General features: G+C 37.8%; 1 pseudogene; it reads left to right on the forward strand.

The window, feature by feature from the left end:
• The first annotated feature begins 7,075 nt into the window (after positions 1–7,075).
• LOC132187838 (nitrate reductase [NAD(P)H]-like) lies at positions 7,076–11,019 on the forward strand (annotated as a pseudogene).
• Positions 11,020–12,611: the final 1,592 nt, after the last annotated feature.

Consider the following 12,611-nt stretch of genomic DNA (forward strand, 5'->3'; position numbering starts at 1 on the left):
CTTAAGGTTTAGATTGCACTTATGTTGGACCAAATTTTTTAGCATTAATAAATAAATGTTTTAATTATCCAAAAAATAAAAATACTTTTTGCCTTGTGAAAAAATGGAGGACTAGTTAAATTTATTAATTGGTACTAGGGCAAAGAAAAATAATTGAAACTATTTTTGAAATTATTAAATATGGTTTATATGGGGGACTATTTATTTCTCTTTCATTTTTTAAAAGAGTCCTCTTTCTCTTTTTCATTTTTTTTTTGTCAGTAAATTCATTTATTGTTCTTGCAAGAAAAACAAAATAGCTGGGTTGAAGATATTGACATTACTTATTGAATATGAAAATATTTGGTTTCATTACTTTTAATAGGTGAAGCCCAACACATGAAATATTTAATTTAAATGGGAGTAATTTGATGGATTCAAGGTTCGATCGCATGGCCTTTGAATCTGATACCATGTTAAATCACCACTTGTCCCAAAAGTTTAAGCTGATAGGAAGAGATAAATTTAATCACTTAATCATTACTCGAACACTTCCCTTCACGCGTGGGTTCAAACTCCATTTTAATAGCTGATGCTTAACACGTGAAATATTTAATTTAAATGTGGGGTGAATTGATAAAGTCAAGGTTGTAAAAATACATAATATAAGAAATAATAAAAGAGACAACAAATTAAAGTGGTTTAGCATTTGCCTACATCTTGTTAGATTCTGAACGATCGTAGGATCTTGTATAATTAATCTCAGGAAGGATTTCTCCTGTTAAGGTGGAAATCCTATGGAGATCAAGAGAACTTGAACCCACATTCTCTGCGTAACAAAACCAATGTACGTAATATTGAGATAATGTTTGTGTTCTCCTAGGACTTTATTTATAGAGTCCCAACTTAACTCTTGACCAAGAGTTATGTCTCTTGACCGGTTACCTCCACTGGAAGTTATATTACCTTCCTGTATATATTATACAATTTGGTGTGGATATGACCACACTTATAATAGTGTGATCATCCTATGCACCTTCATCTCCCACTTAATCATACTATTATGATTGGTAATAAAACCCTAGTTATACATGTTTACCTTTGGTACCATAAAACATGTCAACTCTTTATCTACTAACGCTTGCAGACAATAATCAGATCATAACATCTTTGATGTGTACACACTTATGTTATTTCATCTGATTGCACATTTTTACCATATGTGTCTTACTGACGGCATACTAGTGGTGACTTTACTTTGCTATATAATCTAAGCAAATAACATTAATTATCCTTAGTTGGAAATACAGTCCACACCCAAACTACAATTAATGATTTTTACATAGTAACCATATGTAAACTTGTATTGAATTTTTCATTCAATTTCTTATCTCCAAGGTTATCCTTATTTGAGATTTACATTGACACTTCTTTCCGATGACTATCAGAATATAGATATTATACCAAATTTAACATAATGCCTTTAAGTGGACTTTACATTTATGTCAGTTTATAATGTCTGTTATTCACAAGTGTCATTCGCCCAAGAATGTTTATTACATTTAATAAGGCAAAAGAAACGCATACCATCATTCATTCAGGCGTTCCCTGAATCCTTTTGATTATGCCGTTTTTACCATTAGTTAAGCATGATTACCATGGAAGTAATAATTTTGCCCCATGCCAACTCTCATCTGTAAAACCTACAGATTGGTGTCAGATCATGACATGGCTATACGTGCACACGTTTTTGTCATCTTATCTGACCGCATCCTTTATCATATACTTCCTTACCAATAGTATATTAGGGATGACTTCATTTCGCTATCTCTCAAACGAATGGCATCAATTCTCCATGGTTGGGAGTATAGTCCACACCCATTCCATAATTAACGACTTCAGTCGTACACAAAACCATGTGTCGACCTGCGCTAAATTTTTGATCAAGTACTTCCTTTAAAGCCATTATTCCTATGGTTTTTCTTGATACACCTTATTAGCGTCTTTTTACACCTTCTAAGCATAGATACTACTCAATCTCAACATAATGCCTTTCAGTGGACTTTACATTTATGTGAGATGTAATATCCGTACCTCATTAGTGTCATCTGCCCTTAATTGACCAATTATTTCCCCATTAGGCAGAAGTGCATAAAATCATTCTTCCAGGCGTCCCCGGATCCTTCTGACTATGCATCAACCCATGTAGCTTTCACCTAGGTGTATTTCAATCCCATTGTTGCTACATGCCCTCTGAATTCATCCAAAGGCAACCCCTTGGTCATAGGATCGGCTACCATCTCTATTGATGAAATAAATTCAACCTTTATTTCACCTTTCTCCACTATATCTTGAATATAGTGATAACTTTTATAAATGTGTTTGTTATTGGAACTATGTGCTCCACTTTTTATTAAAGAGATAGCAGACTTATTATAACAAAACACATTTATTGGTCTACTAGGTATACCTAAATTAAACTGTCGACAAAACTTAAATCCAGACCAAATTACTTACCTTTGTGCTGCATGCAATGTACTAAGCTCCACTGTGAACTCTGCAACACAACCTTGTTTCTTTCTCAAACCAAGAAACAACCATTCTACCAAATAGGAATATGCATTCACTTGTAAAATTTTTTATCATCTACATAACCTGCAAAACCTGCATCACTACAAGCAATAAAGTCAAAATCACTTAGCCCAATACACAATTTCATACCTTGGTGCCATGCAAATATCACTGTATTTGTTTCATTGCCTGTCAATGCACTCTAATTGGATTGAATTTGAAACATACTTATCAATCCAACTGCATGACAAATATCATGTCTAATACTTGTCATAACATACATGAGGATGCCCATAGCCTGGGCATAGGGGACATTTTCATTTCTTTGTTATTTATTCCTCATTTCTAGAGCACATAGTCTCTTTGCCCTTCGCAGACAAGTGTGCTCAAAACTTTACAATTCTCCAAATTGTACCTTTTGAACACTTTATCCAGATAATCTTCAATCCAAAAACAATAATCCAGAATCTTTATAGCCAGAATTCCTTGTACCAAGAACATGAGTATCATTACCCATGTCTTTCATTACAAATTTGGATCTTCAGAATACCTTTTATTTCATTCATCATATCTGGACAATTACCAGCTAACAATATACCATTAACATATAATGGCTATGTTGTTAACTTATCTTGGCACCTCTATGTGTAAACACAGTGATTTAACAAACTCATCTCATATCCTATTTCTAGTATGACTTGGTGGAACTTCAAATACCACTGTGTCATTATCACTCAGAACATAATGATCTCTGAGTATACTTGACGGTTGCCATTATCTCTTACTCCCACTGTTTCCATCACTTGCATCCACAAATGATTGATCATTAAACTTTCTTTTACTCCCATTGTTTTGAACATATGTGTCTTGATCATCTTGTAATGAAGTATTTTGTAGTTCTTGACATTGAGGATCTACATTTTCTGAAAGTCAGATCATTTCCATAGGAGTAATTTAGTTGGTATTCTGAAGAAAAATAGCATCCCTATTTTCTATCAATCTTCTCTCAAAATAGTAAATTTTGTACCATCTACATAAACCAGTAGAGCTGTAGCCCTTCGAATAAACTTTCCAACGGTTTTTAAACTAATCAAAGCGGAGTTAAAACGAGCCTGATCGAGCAAAATTACCAAACTTGAATCTACCGGTTCAGGTGAATTGGATGACCTGGGCGAATTGGACTGGCGCGAAACGGACATGCGCATGCAGATGGCTCCTTGGCGTGCCATGTGGCTCGGCTTCTTGGCTAGGCTATGTAGTACAGGTTAAACTCCGGTTTGGGGCGCGGATTCGGGTGCGTTAGTGGATAACGGTTCGGGTTTGGGAAATTCCAAGAATTGGGCCGAAAAACATCAATTTGTCGGACTTGAGCTTTCTCTTTCTGGGCTTGGGCTTTCAGGGTTGACTTACGAGCTGTTTGCTTCCACTTTGGACCCGATTGGAAGAGTTGTTGGGCTGGTTTGTAGCGGGGCTCCTGGATCCATAGACCGGTATCGTTTCACACCGAAACGGTGTCGTTTGGATCAGGCTTGGATTGGACCTGCTTCAGCTTTGAAACGACGTCATCTCCTTTGACTGGGACGGCATCATTTCCAGCAGTGCTGGAACGTTCTTTGGCAGTTGCGCTTGAAATGGTGTTGTTCGGGTATGTTAGGGATTTTTCTCCAAAAATCTCTTCCTGCAATCTGTCTACTCTATCCGGATCTTCTTCTTCTGAAATCGTTTAATAATTATGCAAGTGACAATTTCACAAGAGAATATTTTTCGGCCTAGTGGTTCAGGCACTGCCTCCTTGACTCGAAGGGTGCGAGTTCGAGTTGTACCGGTGCCTTTTCATCTTCAAAACTTTTGTTAAGAAAATCATATAACAACCGACCCTGTGAGGGATCGAAACGATGCCTCCCATCTTCAAAATTCTTCTCTGCAAAGCCTACCATCAGGCGAGGCGCTTTCTTTGATTGATTTTAACGAAATCAACTAATAAACCATTATCCAATTTGCGCACTGATCCAGTGCCTTCTTCCTCGCAATCCACATTTTCCTCTAGCCCGGTTAGATCCTGCGGCAGGAACGTTGCCATCCCTCGCATTCGCTAGGGTTTTCCAGCCCATACTTTTACCAGAATCCAAACAAGAAACAAGAACAAAAACACACAATAAATTGAAGAATATAGAGGGTTTCAGTTATCTCCGCTGAAATCCACAGATCTCTTCGCCGATTCCTTCGTTCGCAAAACCCAAAACGCAAAACAATGAGAGAACGAGAGAGAGAGAGAGCAACGCACTCAAAACCCTTTCTCTTACAGTTGTTTTCAGCGATTCTTTTCCCCTCCTTTCCTCTCCCTCTTTGGAATCCAAAACCTTGTGCGCTTCTTCGCGATCTTTCCTCTGCCATTTCCTTCCACACAATATCTTCCTTTTCCCAAACCGGTGCCTTCTACAGTTCTCCTTCGCAGAAACTTAACCCCGCAGAATCTTAACCATTAGACCAGACGCATGTAATGTTTGATTTTAACCAAATCAAATATTAAACCGTGATTGAATCTGTTTGCACAGATTACTTGCGATGGCATCCATTGATTTTAACCAAATCAAATTATAAAACCATATTCAAATCTGTTCGAATCTGTTTCTTATCACAGATTAGTTGCGTGTATATGCATCCGAACAGATCAATTATATATATACATATAATTGCAATTTGAAGATATAAACTTCAAATAACTTAATTCACGTTCATAAGAAGAACCAATGGATGAAGCAATTTCAAATTCTTGCTTCAAATTCTCTTGATCTTCCATAACCTGGCTCTGATGCCACTGTTAGATTCTAAAAGATCGTAGGATCTTGTATAATTAATCTCAGGAAGGATTTCTCCTGTTAAGGTGGAAATCCTACGGAGATCAAGAGAACTTGAACACACATTCTGTACGTAACAAAACCAATGTACGTAATATTGAGATAGTGTTTGTGTTCTCCTAGGACTCTATTTATAGAGTCCCAACTTAACTCTTGACCAAGAGTTATATCTCTTGACCGGTTACCTCCACTGGAAGTTATATTACCTTCCTGTATATATTATACAATTTGGTGTGGATATGACCACACTTATAATAGTGTGATCATCCTATGCACCTTCACATCTACACACAAATCCTTATAAGATACATCTTGCTTTTATTGAATCATTTGAATACATAAGAGGGCTATCTATTTATTAAAAGGACATGAGGAATGGGTTTCATTCCTTTTTTTTTTTTTTTTTAACAAAAGAATCAATCTTCATTCATAAGAATTTGTCAAAATGACAGAGCTGCAACTCTACAATAATAGAGCACTGAGCTCTAAAAAAATCATTGCGAAAATGCTACTTGGGACTTCTTCTACCCAAATGCTATCTAAGGCATGTTTGGTAGCTTCTTTTGCTAGTCCATGCGCTGCTGAGTTTGCCTCTCTATGGGTACGTTAAATTGTCCAGCTCCTTAGAGTTCGAAGCACCTTTTTTATGTCATCCACAATGTGCCCATATCGCGGCCAGTTCGAATCAACGTCGACAATAGCCTTAACAATCACCATTGAGTCTACCTCCAACACAACTGCAAGCAGTCCAAGGTCACGACATAGTTTTGCAGCATGAAGTGCAACGATGGCTTCCGCTGTAGTAGGGTCATGGGCGACATCTATCATTTTGCTTTGGGCTGCGCAAACCTGCCCCTGATAATCCCGGACTACCACCCCGACGCCCATTCGTTGGAGCCTGGTGTTGATAGCCACATCCTAGTTAGCCCTGTAAACACCCGTGGGTGGGGGTTGCCATAGGTGTGGTATTGTATCTCTTCTGCCCTCAACTGTATGTTTTGTCATTAGCTTATATATATATATATATATTGTCTCACATTTCATTCCTTAGTAATGTGGGACAAACATAAAGGCTTATTTGTATAAGCTAATAACTAAAACTTCTCCACACTTGAGCAATGTGGGACAAGTTGATATATTCTCTAACATTCCCCCTCAAACTCAAGGTGGAAACTTGTAAAATCTTGAGTTTGTTCCTTAATCGACGATGAAGGCAGGAATCTTGTTGCAGTTGGGGGTGGCCGAGGGAACTGACTAGAGTTGATGGCACCGGATTTTGAAACATCGACAGCTCTTGAACATGAACTTCTGCTACTATGGCCGAGATTTAAACATCAACAACTTTTGGCTGAAATGGGCCAACTATGGGCTTGAAATTGGAGCCAATTGTGGGCTAAAATGGGCCTAGGTTTGTATCATACCACAAAGGCCGGGCCTGGATTTTCAAACAATACCACAAAGGCCAAAAAATCAAATAATGGGCCAACAAAGGGCCAAGAAAAATAAACTAGGCCAATCAAGGGGCCAAAACAATATGGGCAACTTTTAGCCTCTTTCGCCACTTGGGCCAAACATGCCTCTTTTGGCTATATTCTTTTATTTTCTCAAAAAAAAAAAAAAAAAAAAAATTATTGCTGGAAAAGTGGCCAACACAGAGGCCATACACTATGATGGGCTATGCATATTCCGGAGGTGGAAGGAAAGTGACACGTGTTGAGGTCACCATGGATGGTGGAGAGAAGTGGCGCGTGTGTGCGTTGGACCATCCAGAGAAACCTAACAAGTATGGCAAATACTGGTGCTAGTGCTTCTAGTTACTGGAGGTGGAGGTACTAGATTTGCTTGCAACCAAGGAGATTGTTGTTCGAGCTTGGGATGAGGCCCTCAACACCTAGCCTGAGAAGCTCATTTGGAATGTCATGGGAATGATGAACAATTGATGGTTCTGGGTGAAAATTTTGCAAGCCATACAAGGGGAGATTGGAATCGTGTTTGAGCACCCATCGCTATTGGAAAACCAGTCCGATGGATGGATGGCCAAGCAAAAGCACCTAGAGACATCGTTTGCCGCAAACCATTCCCTCAAGAAGAGCATCTCATCCCCTTTCATGAACACTTCTTCAAAGACATAATCAATGTCCGAGGTGAAAAGGCACAACTTGGCCAAATCGGCTTGGATCATCATCCACGACCACATCTATGATTGCACCCGGTTCCTCAACAATCACCGAGGTGGCGCCGACAACATTCTCCGTAACGCCGGCACTGACTGCATTGAAGAGTTCGACGCCATACACTTCGACAAGGCCAAGAAAATGCTCAAGGAATATTGGATCAACGAATTGATCATGACAGGTTATTCTTCTGACTCGCCCAACAGCTTAGTGCATGGCGCGTCAAACACAATATCCCACCTCACTTTGATCAAATAAATTGCACCACTAACGAGAAGCGTCGCTCTCATCTCAAGTGCGAAAATCAAGACCAAGCTCATGAAGAAAAAAAATATATCACATGACGTGCGGCTTTTCCGATTCGCATTTCCATCCGATGATCAAGTCTTGGGCTTGCCAGTAGGTGAGCATATATTTTTGTTCACGGCCATAGATGACAAGTTGTGCATGTAGGCTTACACTCCATCAAGTTCCGTTGATGAAGCTCGGTATTTTGATTTAGTGGTTAAGATTTACTTCAAAAAAATTTCACCCAATGTTTCCCAATATGTCATAGCACCTAGACTCACTTCCAATAGGTTCGGTTCTAGACGTGAAGGGTCCATTAGGTCATGTGGAATATACAGGGCATGCCAACTTTTTGGTTCATGGAAAACCCAAGTTTGCTAAAAGTCTAGCCATGCTGACCAATGGGACTGGGATCACGCCCATATATCAAGTGGTATTAGAGCCAAAGGTCCTGTAATCAAACCTTAATTCCGTCAAATCACTTTTCATTTAAATTAAATATTTTAAGTGTTGAGCATTACTTATTAAAAATGGAATTTGAGTCCACACATGAGGGAGAGTATTAAGTATTGATTTAATAATTAAATTTATCTCTTCCTATTACCTTAAGCGTTTAGGAAAAGTGGTGATTTAACATCTTATATCAAACAGGACATGATTCGTCCTTGGCCACCCATGCAATGTCGAATTCAACGCTCGCGTTTTCGAGAATGGTTTGCCTTCTGAAAGTGGGAAAATGTTTAAAAACAATTTTACGATCTCAAGGTTACGCTCTTGATATGAGATTATCAGAATTTTACATTGATTTCCTTAAACCAATCATAAAAAATAATTGACGTGTGTGTTTATGTTGGTTTAAGAAGTAGTTTGAATATGTTAATCCATAAATACATAACTTAAAACAAAAACCTTTATTTTGAAATCACAAAACAATAGGAAACATGGAATATGAATTTCACTTTGTTCAAAAATTATTGTTTAAGACACGTATTTTTTTTAAAACAACTTATCTCGTTATGAAAACGTAGTCACAATAATTAAACAATGTGGTTACGTCCGAAGCAAAACAAAAACTCAAGAATCATAGATTTAAAAAAGAAGGGAAAATTACACTTTACCCCCCAAAGTTTGGGGCCATTTTCAATTCGACTTCTAATGTTTCAATTGTTGCAATTCACCCATCCAAACTTGCCAAACATTTGCAATTCGGCCATTGCTTCAGTCAAAGCCGCTTTGACTGACGAAACTGTGATCACGTGTGACACACGTAATCACTTCTATCCATTTTCTACCTAAAATGCCCCTCCATCCTTAAGTTCCAAAACGCACACCTGACTTCACCTGACCCACGATTAACCCAACCTAAGCTAATGAACAAAGTAACCTTTAGTTACTTTTTCCCCTTTACACAACAAGAAGTCAAGGGCAGAAGAACAAAGAAGCATAGGAAAAAGCGACATTGGAGAACCCATTTCCGCGACAACCTTGCGACAACCACTCGACATAGACAAAGGAGACAATTTATTTCGACGAGGTAAGAGTTTTCCCTTTTGAAATCATATATTCGCACCGTACAAAAAATTAGATGGAAAAAACTAGGGTTTTCGGTAATTTGGGGGGTTTTAGTGAGGGGTGTTTTTCTTTGGTTATCCTTTAGTACGTGATGTTAATTTATTGTTTTGTTTGTCGTATTGTATTGTATTTGCATTTGTTGGCTTTATTACGAGCTTCGCTTTGGTGAAGTTGTTTGTTTTCGTGGGAAGAAAAGTGGTCCCCAGAGTGTAAAGGCTAATGTCGTGTGAACAAAAGTGGTCCCCAAATCTAGTAGACTATCCACAAATGATAAAGATAAAATATAGTTGTTAATATGCTAGTAATTATAGGTCAATGTGTGCCAACCTGACAATAAAAGTGATTATAATCTTCTTTTAGGGCCCAAAAATTAAAAGGGATGTAATGTTAACCCTTATTTTTCTTTAATGAAAGGAAAAAAAAAAAAAAGAAAAAGAATGCCCTCCAATGGTTCATCATCTCATTTCCTTACGATAATTGTGAAACTCATCATTTAAAGTCATGTCCATGTCTATTTTATAAAACTCAATATCTATTTAACAATTGAAATAAGACTTTCACATTTCCCATTTGTAAAATATGTATTAAAAAATTAAAATGTTGCCCACTTCTACCAATCTTCTAACACAATGTTGTACCTGAACTCTCAAATATATAATATCTTTAGTTGTAAATGCTTTCAATCTTAGAAAACTCTAAAAGTTGGCCAATATGAATAAAGAAAATTAACAAAATTATCCTTTGTACTGTGCTGTCTTACTCCTTTGTGTTGCTCTGACTTATGTGAACCGTATGAAGTAAAAAGAACACTTGGAAGTAAAGCCGCACATCATTTATATAATTATTTTTCTATATATGTAAAGATGCTCATCATATATTTTATTCATTCACTTTGTAGGATGTTGTCGAATTTAGTGTTTGAGGTTTGTTATGGGGGTAGGTTCGACTGGAGTTTTGGTTGTGAGTTTGTGGGTGGAGAAGTGACTGTTCACAGTAATAGTTATGATCCTGACCAGTTGTCTTTTTTTGAAATGGTAGATATTTGTAAAAATTATGGGTACAAGGCAAGAGATTTAATGTACTTTAGAGAACCTGAGAACAATTTAATGGGTGGTTTGCATTTAATAACCTCGAATGACGATGTCATGTATATGGTTGGCTGCTATAAAGGGCATTTTATTGTGCATTTATATGTTGTGTGTTTTGGGGGTGGTTACGGTGATGAAGAGGAATATGAAGAGGATGATGACGATGATGATGAAGAGGAGAGGAGGAGGGCTGATTACAATGACCCTTGGTGGAAAGACAAGGTCAATGATGATGCAGATTTATTTGATGTAGGCGATGACAGAGCTAGAACTGGTGGAGTTGGAACTAGTAGTGCTGGAACTAGTTTTGCTGGAAGAACTCGTGATGGTGATGGTGATGGTGATAATGAGACTGAAGGTGATGATGAACAACAAGGTGATGTAGAAGAAGATGATGAGGAAGAATGTGATGAAGAAGATGGGAATCAAGATGAGGCCCATCCAAGTGGTGATTTTGTTAGGTCCGAAAGTGGACCTAAGAATAAATGAACATTTGAAGAAGTAGATGATGATGACTTTAACTTAGAAATGGCTAGAAGTGACATACTCGAGTCACCACCTATTACTGATGAGGAAGGTGAATTAACATCTGCCAACTCACTTGAATTTCACAGAGTTGACCTAGTTAACCCAGTGTTGCATCAAAATGACTTTCCCAAACATACAAACATTTAGAGAAGCTGTTAAAGAGTACAATCTCATGAGGGGCAAGGAAATTAGGTTGAAAAGGAATGAAAGACGAAAGTGTATCGTGGTGTGCAAGGATGAGAAGTGTCGGTATTGAGTGTATATGCAAAGCAGATTCCTGGTGAACAAACATTTCAAATAAGATCTATGCACCTGAAACATGTGTGTGGTAGGCAATACAAGAACTCAATTGTGAACTCAACTAGGATAGCAACAAATTGATCGAGAAGTTCAAAATTCAGCCCAACATGCCCTTGAATGTCATACAACATGAAGTGAATGACAAATGGAAAGTGGATGTAATTCCAAGTATGATGTATAGGGCTAGGAAAAAGGCATTTAAAAAAATATATGGTAAGCTTGAAGATCAATACAGTCATCTATGGGATTATTGTGAGATATAGAGAAGGACTAATAAGGGAAGCTGTGTGATGATGAAGGTGGACAGACCAAAACCTAGTGTGCTTCCAAAATTTGGACGACTATATATTTCTCTAGCTGCAATGAAGAAGGGGTTTCTAGAGGGTTGTAGGCATGTTATAGGGGTGGATGGATGCTTCCTGAAAGGGCCATTCAAGGGTCAACTCTTAGCTGCAGTTGGAAGGAATGTGAATAACAATATGAACCTAATTGCCTTTGCTATTGTTGAAACTGAGACGAAAGAGTCCTGGATATGGTTTTTGGAAACCCTTGTGTTAGATCTTGGACTATATGAGCAGGGCTCTAGACCAACATTCATTTCAAATAAACAAAAAGTAAGTTATGTTACATTTAATTTTGAACAATAATTTTACATAACAATTCAATAATATTTATTTATAACATATTAATTGTTTTTCTTCTGTTAGGTCTCATGCTAGCTTTGGAGGTTGTGCTTCCATTGTCAGATCATAGAATTTGTGTTAGGCATCTATATGCCAACTTTAGGGACTTAGGGGGGTATAAATGATTGACCTTGAAGGAGAAGTTATAGGCTGCAGCGTCTGCATACACTAAACATGAGTTTACTGCTCATATGGAAGAATTGAAGACACTTAGCAAGGATGCCTACGAATATTAGAGAAAGATTAACCCTAGTGGGTGGTCTCGGGCGTCGTTTAACGAATATTCAAAGTGTGAGTTGTTGGTGAACAATATATGTGAGTGTTTCAACTCATACATCCTCAAGGCGCGTGACAAACCTATTTTGACATTGTTGGAGATGATAAGAAAAAAGTTGATGAGGAGGTATCAGGTTAAGAGAGAAGGGATTTAGAAGTTGACTGGTAGGTTGTGCCCTAGAATTGTGCAAAAGATGGAGGCAATTGGTTTAGAAGCAATGGACTGCATTACAACCTACGCTGGTGATGGAATGTTTGAGGTTACTGCTCCCAACAACAAACAGTATATGGTGG

This window comes from Corylus avellana, chromosome ca7 (assembly GCF_901000735.1).
Source record: "Corylus avellana chromosome ca7, CavTom2PMs-1.0".
In the NCBI taxonomy this organism is placed as follows: domain Eukaryota; kingdom Viridiplantae; phylum Streptophyta; class Magnoliopsida; order Fagales; family Betulaceae; genus Corylus; species Corylus avellana.